General features: G+C 39.0%; 1 long non-coding RNA gene across 1 annotated transcript; it reads right to left on the bottom strand.

The window, feature by feature from the left end:
* Window positions 1-5967: 5967 nt before the first annotated feature.
* LOC121467680 lies at window positions 5968-6915 on the bottom strand. Its single transcript, XR_005977764.1, has 3 exons — window positions 6827-6915; window positions 6723-6773; window positions 5968-6655 (listed from the first exon to the last, which is right to left on the bottom strand). It is a non-coding gene; the product is annotated as an uncharacterized LOC121467680 (long non-coding RNA).
* Window positions 6916-17965: the final 11050 nt, after the last annotated feature.

The raw sequence follows: 17965 nt of genomic DNA, 5'->3' as shown, positions 1-17965 counted from the left end.
ATCAAATCCATAAATTCGAAACAGACAAAGAAACCCACCTTTTGGAAATTATTCTAGCAAAAAATAGAATTGTAATCACAGATCTAGAAAACATTTTAATGGGCTTAACCCTGGCAAAATTAAACATCGTAAGTCCAGCAATTTTGGATAGTTCCGATATTGACGAATTCAATGACAGACAGCTTATTGACGTTAGTTTGATAGAATTATTAGAGGTATCTAGTATTAGTGTTTTTCAAAATTCCGAAATTCTACATTTTCTCATTAAACTCCCTAGCCCTAAATTAATATGTAAGAAGATAACAGTCTATCCAGGTCAGCACCAGAAAAAAATCATGGACTTTGAAGATGGGAACCTTGTCGCCGAATGCCCAGCGCGAAACCTTAACATCGGTCATTGCAAAACGACGGTCAGCGCAACCTTCTGCAGGGAGCTGCAAAATGTAAATTGTTTCTGGGGCTATTGCGCACTGCCCCACACTCCCAGGTCACCTGGATCTGTTTACCATTGTGGATCATGGCACCCTCATCGTGAACGATGCCAACGTGACCATAACCGATAACCAAGGGCGAGAGACAAAAATATCCGGAACCTACCTGGTAACCTATTCTGACAAGGTAGCCCTCAACGAAACTTGGTTCGTAAATCAATTGGGAAAAAAACCTGCTGTGTCGGCCATGGCCATAGTCAACATCACGGCCCACCAGAACCGGCTGAGTCTCCCATTTCTTCACGAGCTGAGTCTGAGCAATCTCCACCACATCGGGACCCTCAGAGAAGAACTTACACTGGGGTCCTTCCTCAGCAACTCCTTTGCCCTACTTCCTACCTTCTTCCTGTGTTCCACCATTTGGCTCGGCTATCGCTATCTAAGGGCCAGAAGTCACACCAAACCAAGAACTGACAACGATGTGGAACGAGCGGGTCCCCGGGACGGTGACCACTTGAAGGGGGGAGAAGTTAACACAGGCAGTTCCCAAGAGAAGAAACTGCCGAGTTGCAGACCATATCCGGTGGCCTGCACGCGCAGCGAAGAAACCGCTGACCGCGCGTTCCGGGTGCAAGTACCCGGAGTCAGAACAGAGCACTCGCGGAGCGAGTGATCGCCACGGGCAGGGACAAAACGCTGACCTGGCACCTTGGCGACAGCGCTGCAGTCAGGCAAAGGTCTCAAGCTGCAGTTGGATAGGTTGAATAGGATGTGGAAAAACAAAAATAAGTTTGGTTGTAAAATTCAGCGCAGGCGTTTGGGTGTGAAAAATAAGCAAGGAGAAGGGAAAACGTAATATTAAGCCTTTCGACGTCGAAAAATACTACGTCTGGAAGTTTCGAACTGGAGCTAGATGAGTAAGATGATTTAAAGCGCAGAGGCTTGACGTTCCGAAAACGGTTGCTCTCACTAAAATTAGTGAGTTATTAGCTTTAGGTGGTAAAATAGATGAAATGGATAAAGTTGCGCACTTGTGGTTTACGCTAGACAATGGAGTGATTACACCTTGCAACATCGCAAGAGAGCCAAGAAGTTGTGGTGGCTCCTTCGCCCAGGCAGAACGCTCTCCTTAGCAGCCAAAACGCGGATTTTCAAGGCTATACTAATTCCCATTCTTTCTTGGGGCATACCCTGTTGCGGCACTGCCTTTAACAATTTAATTTTAAAGTCACATGGTAAATGCCCCCATCCTTCGAGATCTCAAAATTAATTCTGTATATACATTTATTACTAACACAGTCACCCGTTACAGATCAAGACTTCATTCACATACAAATAGACTAGCCCTGATACTAGAGCGACATATTAATAGATGAATTCTTTAAAAACTACTACATCCATTTGACAAAGACTGCCATACTGTCCGATTTTTTGATTTGTGTGAAAATGAATAAAGTTTTACATAGCACACAAAAGAAAATTACACTTTAGAACTTGTGAAAAAAATAGATTGCATGACCATAAATAAAAATTCAAATAACAGTATAGACACAAGTAGAAAAGTCATGAAAGCATTTGTTCCAAGAAATAATAATAAAAACAACTTTAAAAATTACTCATTTAAAAATGAATTGACTAAAACGTTTAAAACAAATTCAAAATCGGATAAGTGTGGGTTTCTTCAAGAGTCTGGGGCAACTGACCATCTAATGAACGATGAGTCCCTGGAGTATCCACTCAAGATAAGTGTGGCCAATCCGGGATCATTTATCTACGCAACTAAGCGGACACAACATAACACTGGAAGAGTCCTGACCTGCAAGGAGACTGCAGGAAATCTTATAAATCTTATCTTATGTGAAGCGTGAAAGCAGAAACGTGAATCAAGTTTGACAAAAATGGAGATACTTATCCAAAGACGTGGTGATAGTGGCCAAAAATGCAAGTATGTAAAATAATATACCTATTACTGAATTTCAAGGATATTCAGCAAATGCATAAAATAAGAACAGTTTTCAACTGTGACATGAGAGGTTTGGACAAAAAAGGAACTTAGGAATTTATTATAAATAAAAAGAAAGAGTTTTCTTATCAATCTAAAAGTTTGTGAGCCTGTTTAAATGAAAAACAAGCGTGTTTGTCATAAAACCAAATAAAGAGACCTATATAGTCCAGTCAGATGTCTGTGATCCAATTACACCCTCCACAATAAATGACAAAAATAAATATGTAACATTTGTAAACCAATTTACACATTATTCTGTATCCTATTTAATCAAGTTCAAATCAGATTTTTTAAATATGTTCAGTCCGCTATCATAAGAAGGACTTAAAGCAAATGTAATATGGACGGTAGCAAGGCAGTCAATTCTCCGTTACCAAACAAACTAAATTATGAATTAATTAACACTTATAAAAATTGTAATGCACCCAGCCATAAAATGATTGGTTGTTTAACGTAACTAATATCTTAAGTAAAGTTAGTAGTAACAATAATTCCGAGTTACGGCAATGCTTTTAAAGGCGTCTTAGGTATTTAACAGCAAATATTGACATGAATCGGATTTTTAAGAAAAATTCCACATATTGATAGAAAGAGTACAACTGGTTTCTTATTTAAGATGAAGTTCGGTTGCAGCTTCTTCGACTGAAGCAGAGTACATGGCCTTGCTTGAAGCGATGAGCTTAAGCTTAATAGGTAAAATCTCCCCTAACAGTGTAAATATAAAGTTAAACAAGAAAGAAAGCCAACTTCGGCAAGCCGAAGTGCATATACCCTTGCAGCTATTGCAAGAATTAAACATTTTTGAAAACATTAAAATTATGATTTACTTGCGTATATGTTTAAAAACATGATGATTTGAAGCTCAATTATTTGATAGTTATTTTATATATTTTTATTATTTCTATGGGAGCTATGTGATATAGTCGTCCGCTTTTGATGAAATTTAAACCGTAATTCTGAAATAATTACCCAATACTATATATCGAAGAACTAAGAAAAAAATTTAAAAACAGCTAAGATATAATTTTTGTTAATTTTTTTCCGATTGTTCCTATGGGAGTTATAATTCTTTTTATATATTTTTCCGGTTGTTTCTATGGGAGCTATTTGCTATAGTCGTCCGATCCGGCTCGTTCCGACTTATATACTACCTGCAATATACAACTTTTGGAAAAGTTTCATGCAGAGAGCTTTAAAACTTAGAGACTAGTTTGCATAGCAACCGACGGACAGACGGACGGACAGACGGACGGACAGACGGGCATGGCTAGATCAACTCTACTAGTGTTGCTGATCAAGAATATATATACTTTATAGGGTCGGAAACGTCTTTTTCACTGCGTTGCAAACTTCTGACTTAAAGTATAATACCCTCTGCAAGGGTATAAAAAACCAATCCAAATTTATGAAGACAACCAAGGCTGGATCAGTATAACAAATAATCCCTCATGTCATAAAGGAACGAAACTTATTGATATTAAACATAATTTTGCAAGAGAGCAAGAAGAAAATAACGTTATTTGCATTGAGTACACCACAGATAACCAATTTGTAGACATCTTTACCAAACCGTTGCCAGAAGCAATTTTTTTGAAGCTACGAGACGAACTCAGAACTGCGCAAGATCACTGATTGAATCATTTCTTAATGCCGTATTTTAGTTAAACGTTCAATCGAATTGTTAAGTTCATTTAATTGAAATCTATAATTGTTTGAAATATTGTTTTAAGTTAGAACAATAGTTACCTGTCCAACAGCAAATGCTGTATCACAATGTGTATCCCAGAATGCACACTAGCCATATTAGAATAAGTAATTAAGTATTTATTGATCTTTAAGTTTTGTTTAACGATATGAAAAGTTATTTTTCAGGGGCGTATTAAATATCCCTGTTCTGTTAACATACCAAATAATATACCAATACTCTGAATGATGTATTTGCTTAGACCTAGAATCTGGCGTCGTTAAGAGTTTATGAAATAATAACTAAGAACAAAAGAAATATACCTGTGTTAATTGTCGTGGCGATAATGAGTAAAACAGGCGCAATTTTAAATTGTCGTGTGGGCTTTGGGTAATGTTAGTTTGTGGCGATTCTATAATAATTGTCAGAAATTTATTGTGCATGTTTGTTTTTTTAACTCTCTGTAGTATTTTATTCTCACCCTCCCGGTCTGTTTTTTGCGCCTTATTTTTCTGTTTACAAACATAGTTGTCAGTGTTTTACAAGCCAAGCTCATAGATAGAAAAGTTTTTGCAAGCTTCGAACGATTTTAATCAAATTTAAATCGTAGTTCTAAAATAATTAACAACTTCCATTGAATTGTCGTGTAGGCTTTGAATCCATTGAATTGTCGTGTAGGCTTTGAATTTCTCGTGTGATCGGAGAACTGCATTTGGTAGAAGTAACGCCACAATACAGTGCAGAGGCAACAGAGAGCAAGATAAGAGAAACCGACGGAGCAATATAAACGCAGGAGACACGGCCAGTACCCCGTTGAGCACGAGATCATTTCAATGGAATTATCTATTGTCTTATTTACTATTACTTAAATATAAGTACATACCGTAGCGTTCTTTCCCGTGTTTCCCGTTCTCGTTTACACACAGTTCGTTTTCCTATACCCGTGACGGGTGACCAGTACCAACAAATCCCAATTGAAAACGTTTCTTAAGCAAACCAGAACAAAATGCGAAGGCAGATGTCGGAGCTCATAAGGAATGGCAATTACATCTAGGGAACACTCAATAGACTTAGCAAATAACCAAAAGACACTCAAACAATGAAGAGAATACAACAAATGACACCAGCGGGATCGGGGAAATGGAGCAACAGAAGGGGAAGGAAAACCCCTCTACCGTGCAAATACCAAGCATAATGGCAAAAAATTAAGACCAGATAGAGTTCATTAGCAGAAAAGAGGAACTAGTGGAGGGATACAACTGTATCAAGCAGCAGGAGCCCTGTTAATAAGTGTAACAACTAAAGAGCACAAAGATTGTTGCATAAACATAAACCAAATATCAACACTTTGTTGTTGAACTCATAAGCTCATGAGCCCAACACATTTCAAGTGCAAAAATATATGATCGCGCTTAAATGTAGCGGGCAACGGCCAGAGCCTAGTCATCATATCTACCGGGCTCTCGCCGTTTACGTAAAATACTATGTGTATACAACTTTCTACTCAGCAGCTATACACAAAGAGCTATAGCTTTTGGCCCAAAAAATGTATACTGGAAAAAGGGAAATTATGTTCTTAAAAGATTGAACTTATCAACCAACTTAAAATAAAATTATAGGGATTTTCAAGTTTTAGTAAATCCAAAACAAATTCGGAAAATATATCTAATATATGCATATTTTATATCCAAAAACAAATCATTTTAACACACATTTAAAAATTTTAAGTGGTTTTAGACTTATCAACTTAAAATACACATTTTAAAATTTTAAGAGGATTTAGATTTATCTACTTTAAAAAATTTCACATTTTTGTGCCCGCGGCGCCGATATTAGTAAAATAATCGATTCAACAAAAATATATATATTTTTTCTGTTTCATCTTTGAATCAGCATCATCAAAAGTAAAATATTATATATAATAGTTATATTGGTTAAATATCTTTTAAATTTAAAATGCTTTATGACGTCTTCATACGGGCCCTTGCAGCGCATGCACTATTATATATATATGTTTATTTTAGTTCTCGTACGAGAAAATAAAATAACATAACATAACACTTCATTTCCGAAGGGTACCCGAAAGTATTTCTAAATTCTAATTCTATGCCATTGCGAGAAAATTCATGATATTTTAAAGTTTTTTTTCGGTAATTTATAAAAAAGTAAGAAATTTAGCTAAGTTAAATTTTTACTTGACATTATGCAATGATGCATTTCGTTAAGATAAGTATTCATCTCTTTCAACTAGATTTTTTGACTTTGTATTCAATATTGCATAATCTTGCAACTTTAAAAATAAATTCTTATTTTACTTATTCTTTCTTATTTTAATAATTTTCTCAATTAAAAAAAAACGACTTTTGGCTAAACTTCGGGCCCAGTGTGCTATGTCTGATTTAATTGAGCAGAGAAGTGCCATCAAATTTGTGTTGCCGAATTAAAGTAAAAATCAAGTCTTATCTGCCGTAGTCATGCAATTAAGCTTGTCCTGATTTGAATCTCCCTGCCAAAAAAAGTTCACGACCCGCTACCCTGAAAGGTAATTTAAATGTAGCCGAAAATATGGTTCCAAAACGAACATTACAAAATTGTCACTTACCTTATTAGCATTTTTCCAAGCGTCCTCTAAAACTTTGGGATGGGTCCAAATCTATTTTAATTTTGTCGATTAATTTGTTTAACAATTTTATTAGGCATACCTACTTTTCGTAAAACTGTATAATCAGTTATAAGACTTTTGCCACGATTGTCACCACGTCTCGCTATTGCGTCCAATATGTATTCATAGAGAGTATTCTAAAAAGTGATGAAAATTAATAAATTAATTTTGGGTTTAACCCATATAAAAATGTATTTTCCAAAAAGTCGAGGAATCTGTATGTAGACTCAAAAATCATCAAATAATCAAGATTTTATTTTAAATACATAGTTCTAAACTCTAGCTCACAACAAAAAGGAACGCTAATTGATACACAGCCAGCCAATTTAAGATGCCATCATTTGCCAAACTGGAACCATACTGGAAAACACTTCAAGCTGAGAGCGAACAGAGACTCGCCCACCGCTAACAGTTGAAGGTCAAGAATTTCTTCTTTCTTTTGTGGTATAGAATTTTATTTATTGGATAATCTCACTTTGCTAACAATAATTAAGTCGGCTAGTTGATTTGGATGTATTGACAGTTATATAGTTAACTTTTCTGCTCTCTATTTCTTCTTTGACGGGTTTTATATTCAAGTCTCTGTGGATGTTGGCGTTGCGAATATACCAGGGGACACCAGTGATTGTTCTCAGAATTTTAGATTGTTATACAGTTATACAGTAATACTTTGTATTCAAGTTGAAGCGGAGAGCGGGAGTTAATAAGCCAATGAAAACTGTTGGCCTTCAGTCTTAGGCAGGTCTTCTTTGCTTCTATATGCTTTCTCCAGGTAAGTCGCTTGTCTAGGTGGATACCAAGATAGCTTACTTTGTCTACTTGTGGAATTGGTTTATTATTAAGGGCTAAAAGTGGGCGAATGTCTCAATTGATCCTAAACGTGATATGCTTAAATTTTTGCTCGTTGACTTGTATACGCCAGTCAGCTAGTCTTTTTTTTTACAACCACGAGATGGTTTTTTATAAGTTCGGTGAAGAGTCTGTTTGTGAGATACGACTCAAGCAAACTGTGAATGCTTTGTGGCATAAGGACCTTAATTTTATAAACCGATCCGTCGAGCCAAACGCAATCGATGCAATATTCGATGTGCCGCGGGATTATTGTTATAACTGATTTTTTCCATTGGGGAGGAAAGTAGCCCCATTTAGGTATAGAATTAAAAATTATAGTAGTCCAGATAACTGCACATGTAGGTAGCTCGATTATCATCGAGGGCGAAATTAAATCTTAGCCAGGAGCTTTTTGTGTTCAGCTGTTCTTTATTGCTTTTTAAATCTGTGCATGTTTAAAGAGTAATTGGGGACAAAGGATCTACGTTTGGAACGATCGGGAGAATGAATTGGTTCGTTGGCGGATGGTAAAGATTGTAACCTTTTCTTCGCCGCTTTTTGTTTTTGTTGTTATTTGAATGAAGCTTAAATATATACATATATACTTGTATATTTAAAGAACAGATAAATGGTTGCGAAGATAGAGGATGGTGTAAAGAATAAAAAGAAAAGATGGCGCTCCCGCGAAACTGCCGCAAGGATATTCTACGCGAGGCGAATGGCGGTCAGATATGTAGAGGGGCGGGCAAAAAATGCATTCTCTGCATCTTCGCTGGTGGTGTTGCCGCAGAACTCTCCATATGGGATCACTCTCATGTTTAACATGAAAGATTCGCCTTGAAGCAACCGTGCCCAGAAATCCACCTGTCCATGCCTTCTGTTAAGCCAAGGAGCTATGCTGGGGATCAGCCTGTGCGTCCGTCTCTCCTGCCAAAGTTCAACTCATAACCTCGGGTCAAATGGGCGTGGCTATAGAATCGTTGAAGTCGCCACAGTGACTATGAGTCGCTTTCTGTGCTGCTTTGGCCCTCTCATGTGGGCCAACATCCTTGAAATCGCTGCTGTCGCCTTTGGCGCTTTGTATGGCAGCCTGTGGTCGATCAGAACCCCGACGGCTTTTCTGCTGTGCGTAAGCACCGCCTCCGTTTTATGCTCCGTCAAAGGAAGCCCTTTGCCAGCGAGCCAGCTCATAAACATGTCGATGGACCGGATGCATTTTCTTTTTCCATCGTTACCAACGCTATGTCATCCGCAAAGCTCAATAAAGTGCACCCATCGGGTAGAACCAGCCTAAGGTTCTCGTCATAAATGACAAGATGGGTCCAAGTACCGAGCCTTGGGGTACACCTCCGGTCACCTGGTGCCCGTGCAGTCCAGTATCGGAGCTGTAGATAAGTACACGTTCCCTTAAATAGTCGGCTATCTTTTGAATGAGGTAGTCCGAAATCCCCTTGCGCAGTAGTCCGCGAAGGAAAAGACTTCAGTTAACATCTCTCTCTGATTTGTCTCTTTTGGAGCAAAGAATGCATTTTGGCTTGCTTTGGGTATACTTGATGTGCTTGTGGCCTGCTTCTCATCCAAGACTGGCGGAGGTGTGCCCATAGCCCATGCCTGTATAACATCTACACCCTTATGCGGCAGACGACTCACCCAACCCTGGTCTTGCCATTTTCCAGGATCCTCTGTTCTGGTCGCCGTTTGGGTTCCGCCAGGAGCCCATTGCCGCTGGTCATCTCATCCAAGTCGTGGATCTCAACCTGCACGACAGCCACCTTTGACAGATCCTTTTGCATCCTGAGTAGCAGTCTTCCGCTGCCCTTCGGATGTCTTGTGCTTTGTCATGTAGGCCCTGCCAACCAGCTCCGCTGTCCTTCGGATGCCTTGCACCTTTACGCCCTGCCAACCGGTTCCACCTGACTATCATCAGCATATCTATAGGAGCCTTCGCTGCACTTGACCAGGAAGTCATCTGGTCGCTGACTTCTGGGCTTCGCTCTCAGCGCTACGTTTGCTCTTCTTGTTTTTTGGCTTAGTCTGTTGCAGCTAGGGCTTCCTTTGGGTCTGCTGTTGGTGTTGGCTCCCCCATTTCCAGACTTCGTTGCAGATGCTACATCAGGTGCAGATCCTTGCGCCCAACCTTTGGTTGCTCTCACCCTGCACTCCTTCATTTCCTGCACCGAGCTAATCGTGGCCTGCGAGACATTGCCAACAACCTTCTTGTTGTTGCCGTTAGTGTCCGTGAATTTACGGATCATCTCGTCCAGCATTTTCCCCAGTTCTCAGCTCTTTCTGGGACGCTTTTTTTGGACCGTTGCTTCTCGGCACCAGGCTGCTTTCCATCGGTGCTCGGGGGCCTCGTCTTCTTCGAACTTATTTAACAGCGCAGTTTCAGTGCCACTGTTAACCTGCAGTGTGCTGTTACGAGTTCCAGAAGCATACTTTTTAGGAAGTCGTTTACACTGACTTAGTAGTATTTTTTAGCTCAGGAGTGTAGTGTAATGGTCCGATACTGAAACTAAATGCGAACGCCAGCTTTTAAGGTTTTAGTGAATGTTGCCCGTATGGTCAGCCAACAGTGAATGATTCTTTATTCAAATGTGTTTCAAATTTACACCTAAGACCATAGGTGATTTGGTTAGTATGTATAGGATTATCCGTCAGCACATGAGCAGCGGCCAAGCTGTTGCCAAAGAAATTTATGCTGACCCGACATAACTGAGCCGTCTGATCACAGTGCTTAGCGGAGGAGACACTTGTGTGAATTCGTGTTAGTTCAGATTCAGATTTCTTCTGATTGTTATATGAAGATTTGAAATGATCAAAAATGTTATTAGCTGTTTGTATTGGAGTACAATTACAGAATGCTCACGATAACAAAGATACAGTAAACACATGCAGTAGTGAATAACAATGTAGTTCGAGAACTATATTTTTTAAACGATATAATTAGAGAATACAATTATTCTGAAAGAAATTATAATAATATTTTACTTCTTTTTGTGATCCTCTAATCCTCATCCATACTGACTAATAGATGAAATCCTTTACAAGCGTTGTCTAGCTTATGTCCCGTTTCGTTTTTTAATTATACCTTTTCTCATTATAATTAGTAGTTCTGTTTTTCCTTTTATTTTTGCATAAATGGATTTGTTCTGTTTTGGGCTATTAAAAGTCTATATCTAACTTCCTTATCGTAGGCTTCATGGTTATATAAGGGAATTACTGTTGTGGTCTGTAGAAATGAATATTGTGTCGGACTTTTTCCAAATACTAATTCAAAGGAACAATACCCGTGTACTGTTGACGGGGTTGTATTATAGCAGTAGGTGAAAGATTTAAGCCAAATATACCTTTTTTTGTGAATTATTTATTTTACACGCCACACAACGATGGTCCTTGTCTTCGTTCAAAGATCCCAAATATTCGGGTATTAGGTGCAGGGCAGGTTAAAGTTTGTCAGTATTCTTGTGTTGTTATAAGAGACCCCCATGTCTATCACGGCCAAAATACCACAGGTCCGCTGGGTGCTTTCTGCGGAGACGGCGTCGACGTGGTCAATTTGTCCTTTCCAACAAAGGCGATAGTCCAATGTTACAACAAGGTAGGTCACCTTGTCTTCATGCTTACGACTCTTCTTATCAAGGCTAAGCGAACGGCCAGGGCGGAGAGCAAAAGTGGCGTGCTGCGTTTTGTCGACGTTCAGTGCAATGTTCCACCGAGAAGCCCAACACTCAAATTCATTTAAGCATGTTTGGACCCGCCGGGAGGCAAATGATAAGGTACTACCAACTGCAAGAAATGCAGTGTCATCTGCATAGGTGACCAGGAGTGTACCGCGTGCAACTGGGTTAAGAAGATCCGATGCATAAACTGTATACAGGACCGGCCCAAGGACGCTTCCTTGCGGGACCCCAGCACGAATTGGGCGTAGTCCAGAACGATGTCCACGGATGTCGACAGCAAGCTCCCTTTTATCCAAGAATGATACGATTAGCTTCCATAGTCCTTCAGGCAAGTGGCATTAGTTTGTAAAAGATACCTTCGTGACAAACTCTATTAAAGGCCTGATGTTCAAGAAAGACGATAATCCAAAGCACCCAATACTCTGTACACTTGCTCAACAGCTCAATGGCGACTACGAAAGCCAAACTGGCCTAGTCATCCGCTCAAAAATCTTGGAAAAAAAGGATAGGAGACTAATCGGAGATAGTTGTTTGGACTTCTTGGCTTTTTGCAAGGTCAAATGAAGTGAAGCGATTTTCCAAATCATGTGCAAATACTTCAGTAATCTCTGAAGCGGCTGTCTTTTTAGGTTGCGGGTCCACAGCGAATACCCCTGATTCTGGTTAGGGTAAATTGCACTGAGCTTGTCCATAAAGCATTCAGACTTGGCGAAATGGGAACATTTTTAAGTTCTGACACAGAAGCCTTCCACCTTGCCATGTCGATGGTATGCCTCGCCCTCATCCAGACGCGGCGGAGTGCATGAGCTTTTCTGGCCAAGGCAGCAACTTTTGGCGGAGACCAAGATGGTGGACCAAGACCAAGATAGTGGAGGAATAGAAACACTTCTAGCAGGAGGGGCAGCTTGGTGGATATGGTCAACTAAACTCAGCAAAAGAATCAAATTCGTCCACGGTAGCAAGAGAGGGTTGGTCCTGAGTCAGGCAGAAAGTCGGGCTCTGAAACTTCTAATATCCGAACCACGAGGTAGAAGCCTGGTTTTGGTAACGACCGTATAGGCAGCAACGCAGAGATATATCAAAATCAGAATATAATCACAGGAAAACCCCGGACACTCCGAGATAGCAAGGAAGCTACACGGGATGCCTCTGTACACAGCAAAAACACTAGCCGTTGGAAGGTGGTTATTAATACATGGAAAATGCGTTTGTCCGCCAGTGGCCAGAATCTGCATACTTGAGTTGGAAACAACCGACATTAGAGTGTTCCTCCGAACGCCTTCCCCCTTTAATAAGGAAGCGATTACCCACAGAGCCAAACAGGTGCAGGATGGTGACCAGGAGGACAGTAGACAGCACCGAATGAAATTCTGCTATACCCAGTGACAACTGTTTGCAAATGAGGCTCTAATATTGTGGCGCTTAAGTGATAATCGAGGGAGGACTTAACGATAACGGCAGCACCACCACGATGCTGATCATCAGGGTGGTTTGCGGAGTATACAGCATATCCATAAATACGGAAAAAAGAACGGCTGGTAAAATGTGTCTCCGAAACAAGAAGAATGTCAATTTTGCGTTCCTGGAGAAGATGCTCAACCTCCAGAGATTTGCCAACAGAGCCGTTGGCGTTCCAAACTACGATATTTAGTCCGTAATAAGTCATCGCAATGCGTCGACCCCAGCGGGGTGGCATGCTTAAACATCACGCATTTTCAACGTCGCCGTCATCATCGACATCATTTGGTCAAATCATACCAACAGTTTGTCAATTACATCCTTAACTTATCAATAACTTCCAGAAGCCTGTCCTGGGCAGGTTGTTTAGTAGTTTCAAGGTTTGGCTGGCTTAGCGGGAGCAATACATTATTGCGAATACAGCATTGGCAAGGGCTGACTTGAGGATACAGAAGGTCGCGAGGTAAACATAGCATTATGAGCCGGGGGCAAAGCAGGATTAAGGACAAGCTTTTGAATCGAGCTGCGATCCACATCGGCGGGAGGAAGCTTTATGATAAAAACCACAGTTAATGCATTTAAACTGTTCTTTTTTCGTGGCCAGACACTTATCCTTATCATTCGTCTTATGGTCACCAGCACATCTGGAACACTTTGACAAAAGTGAGCAACAATTTTTAGAATACCCAAATTCTTGACATCGGAAACACCTTAAAGGTCCCTTTCTCTCGGTTTTACTTTCACCTCGGTTTTACTTTCACCTATATCCCGCTTCGCCATGCCATTCTCACCAGGGGGTTGTATACACTGCAAAGATTGTGCCCTAAGGCTTTAAGCCTCGTAGTAATTCCGCATGAAGACCCTTGATGACGACTCAAAAGGTCCTTTCTTTCCATTATCCTTAAATAGCTTCTGGACCACACGGTATACAGTTCCATCATCAACAGTTATTTTACAGGAAGATCGCCCAGTCATCTTGAGGCGAAAACCTGTAGTCATAAATGAAAATAAAGCAATTAGTTTTCGAAAATCAGTGACACCCCTCAGCAGAAAGGGAGGGGGCGGGGATCGCGTTTTTTAGTTTTAGTATGAGAAGAAGCATTGCTTGGTGATACCGCAGGAAAGTTGAGTTAGAAAGGCTCGGTTAAACCATGGCCAAGCTCAGGTTTGGTGATAGGATCAATAGTCATTGTATCATCGTCATCATCAGACAGAATAGCTTAGCTACTGTTCTACGATGAGAAAGTCTTACTTCCACCGCTTACGTTCTTTTCCTGAGGTTATTTACCTTTTTATCGCCTTGACATTCCTAGGATCTTGGCTGACGACTTTTTTGAAAGCTTCGTCTTTATTGACCGGTGGTCTGTTGATTTGGTCCTTGGCAAACTCCAAATGGTTACTCACACGGGGGTCATATTGCTTTTACAACAGGTATTCCCAGAGATGGCTTGAAATTGTCGCCTTGACATTCCTAGGATCTTGGCTGACGACTTTTTTGAAAGCTTCGTCTTTATTGACCGGTGGTCTGTTGATTTGGTCCTTGGCAAACTCCAAATGCTTACTCACACGGGGGTCAATATTGCTTTTACAACATGTATTTCCAGAGATGGCTTGAAATTGTCCGAGATGCGATGCACCTATTGGCATCAAAGGAAATCGCCTTGACATTCCTAGGATCTTGGCTTACGACTTTTTTGAAAGCTTCGTCTTTATTGACCGGTGGTCTGTTGATTTGGTCCTTGGCAAACTCCAAATGCTTACTCACACGGGGGTCAATATTGCTTTTACAACAGGTATTTCCAGAGATGGCTTGAAATTGAAAGACATCTTTGCCTAACAAATTTGTATACAATTTTGAATAAATACGGAAGATCAGAAATAAACACAGCCGATAAGCTTGACACAAATGTCCCAACAATTTGATTTGATAAAATATAATTGCGAACATATTTGTATAAGCTTCTATGGGATCTTTCTATGGCACCAACTGTTTGGTGGTGATGGGGTGTTGAAGTTTTATGATTAATTTTTAAAAGTTTACATAATTCTTGGAACATACTATTTTTTTACTCTGTACCTATGTTCGTTATGGGCATCCTCATTACAAGAATACAACTTTCAACAATTGTTTTGAGATGGGATTGGAACGGATGTAAGTTATTTAGTTAGGTCACATATGATTGTGATTTCTTTTCTAATTTCGGAAAAGATCCTATTGTATCTATTTGAACTGTGTCAAAAAATTTTGTAAGGGTATCTATAATATTTAAAGATTGTAAGGATGCTTTCTGGCCGGGGTACAGATCTCAGTCTGATCCAGAAGTCCTTTACAAGAAATTTGTAAATTCGGGATTTGTGGTAGTATTTTTCTTACTTTTTTAGTATATTCTGCGTCTAGGCTCAATATCAGTAGGCGTTGCCACACTGGTCCTGAACTTAACTATAACTTAATATTATATATGATCTCCATTATATATTTCTTAAACTTAAGACGATGTAAATGTGTCGTACCTGCCTCCTAGACAGGATCGTCACAAGGTTCTTTATTATGTTTTATAGTTTTATATTTAATGCAATAAGAGCAATTTTTAATTTAAGTTTTTATATCGTTGGTCATGTTTTTCTATTGATATTTTTGTCTACTCTTGTTGGTTATACGATTGATTCCCGGGTGGCCACAATGAATCATCGTGATATTCTTTAAAAATTTGTTTGATCGAATTTTTGTCAACTTTGTAACTTTTGGGGTAAAAGCATTTCGAATGTCTGTAAGGTTTTATTTTCCACTTGCTTAAAATATTTTACACGGATATATTTAAACAAATTGTCTCCTAAACACAATTGTAATTTCTTGATGCCTAAATTACCGGCTTCTTTTATTTTTCTCCCTTTTTTGATTAAAATATTCGCGGTGTTGAATATGAGCTCGACATGTCGTTTGACATCAGATTGACATACTGGGAACATTAAGACTGACCTGTTTTGTTTGTGTTTTCAAATCACACTTCGTTATAAAGTGAACATAAAACGTGCTTTTCAAAATTAGTTTGGCAAATTTTAAGAGCAGTCGTAAGATGGCAGGTGCGTTGTGGTTCCCAGTTTAATCCAAGTAAAGCGAACAAAAAAAACCGATTCAACAAGGTCCTGATATTTAGTGTGTTGAGGGGACCATACGCCCGAACACTATTATGAAATCGGTCGAGCAAAAGAAATGTAAAATGGCTTTGTGGTGTAGGGATCCTCAAATTCCTTAGACCAGAGCCTGAAAAATGCAAAAGCTCCTCTTACCTTACCGACAATTATACCACCGTGATCGGTAAAGTTTAAGTTGTTGTTAAACAAAACTCCAAGATCTGTTAATTAATGCGTTCAAGATCGCTTCTCCCAATGAAATATTTAGTGAGGAAAAGCCTCTTGCGATAAAAAGACATGAAGCTACATTTAGAGTTATTCAAGAACAGAAAGTTTTGGATGCACCGTTTAAGTCCGTTTGCGAGAATTTGTGGGAATCAGGATTTGTTAATGGCAAACAGAGTTTTTCATGGGACGAGAGAATAACTTGTGGCAAGACATTTATAACAAGAAAGGAATCAAACTTCGGTATGCCGAAGTTGATATACCCTTGCAGCTATTGCAAAATTTATTCGAGCTTTCCTATGAAAGCTATATGATATCAATTGCCGATTTAAATTAAATTAAAATCTTAAGTCTAAACTTTCAAATTATCACTATTTCCAAAAGAATTTTTGAAAATGTAAAAAAATAGAGAAGTTAATTTTTAGTTTATTTATTTTAATATTCCGATTGTGCCCATAGAAGCTACATAATATAGGCGTCCGATTTTAGCGAATTTTAAACCGTAGTTCTGAAATACTTAACCATTACTATATTTTAAAGAACTAAAAAAAGGTTAAAAAACAGCAAGGTTATAATTTTTCTTTCATTTATTTTTTCGATTGTTCCTATGGGAGCCATATGTTTATATGTACTTATGTACTACCTGAAAACTTTTGGGAAAGTCGCGGAAGGTTGCGTAGAAACGGACGATCCTAGAGATATTGATCAAGAATATATATGTCGGAGATGTCACAGTGTTGCAAACTTTTGACTGAAATTAAAGTACCCTCTGCAAGGGTATAAAAATCCCAAGCAGAAGCGGTCCCCCCATTGAGGAACACCAGAAGTCACATGGACGAGGTTTGAGTCAGCGTGATCAGGAATTCCAAAAGCTAAAGTTTTTGTTTTTAAGTAATTGATGGGTCATGGGGCTTTCAATTGCCTTACTGAAAACGGTGAAAATAGCATCAGCTTAAGTTTTGTTTTTGTTTACTGCATGAAACTTTAGCAGGTTGGTAGACGTTGATCTACATTTCATAAAGCCATGCTTTGTGAAGAACTTTATTGAGCTGCATTGGTACTGTAGCTGAGCAGAAATTAACTGTTCGAAAAAATTCGGAATGGCGCCAAGATTTGCAATCCCACGGTAGTTTTGAATAAAATTTACTTTCCACTATTCCAACCGAGAATTTTATTTAGACGCCAGAAAGAAATCATACGCTCTATTTGTTGGACTCGAGAACTAACACTTTTAAGCTCATTCTTAGCGTTGAACAACTGTTGTTTTAAAATAAAAATGTCGTTATTTATCTTTTGAATTTCGTAGTTTTGGTCAAACTTGAAAATCTTCTTTTTTAATCCTAACGCGTCAGAATGCGTTATACATTTAAATGGAAAAAATAACAATAGATCAAAAAGAAAAAAAAACCGAAATTTTAAAATGTGTTTCTTAAATAGATGCGTGAAAAAAAACTTGGGGCCGATAGGACTTGGGTTTATATTTCTTAAAAAATTGGTTGAATGCTATACAAAAATTTTAAGTCCACATTTAATAACATAGCCTTACTGGTTTAGTCTGTGCTGTTGATTATTAAAGATTTAATTGACAGTTATCCGAAATTTATGTCAGAAATTCTTTTTTTGAAAACCGTCAAGCTTCTCTCTATAAAACGTTCAAGCTGCTCTCTATATTAATGAGCAGCTTTTAAGAGAGAACAAAATATTTTGTCAGCAGTCTTCACTCGCAGAAGCCTTGTGCATGTCCGGTTCGGTGATAATAGGATATATCGCGCTTTCTCGTGATCTGGGCGTACAAACACAAACACGCCTACAACTGCTGCTGCTTCATCTGGATCGCATGATAGGGCTGGTGCT

Source organism: Drosophila elegans, unplaced genomic scaffold (genome assembly GCF_018152505.1).
Source record: "Drosophila elegans isolate 14027-0461.03 unplaced genomic scaffold, ASM1815250v1 contig_5, whole genome shotgun sequence".
Classification (NCBI taxonomy): domain Eukaryota; kingdom Metazoa; phylum Arthropoda; class Insecta; order Diptera; family Drosophilidae; genus Drosophila; species Drosophila elegans.
The sequence above is the reverse complement of the archived record's forward strand: the minus strand, read 5'-3'. Positions and strand labels throughout refer to the sequence as shown.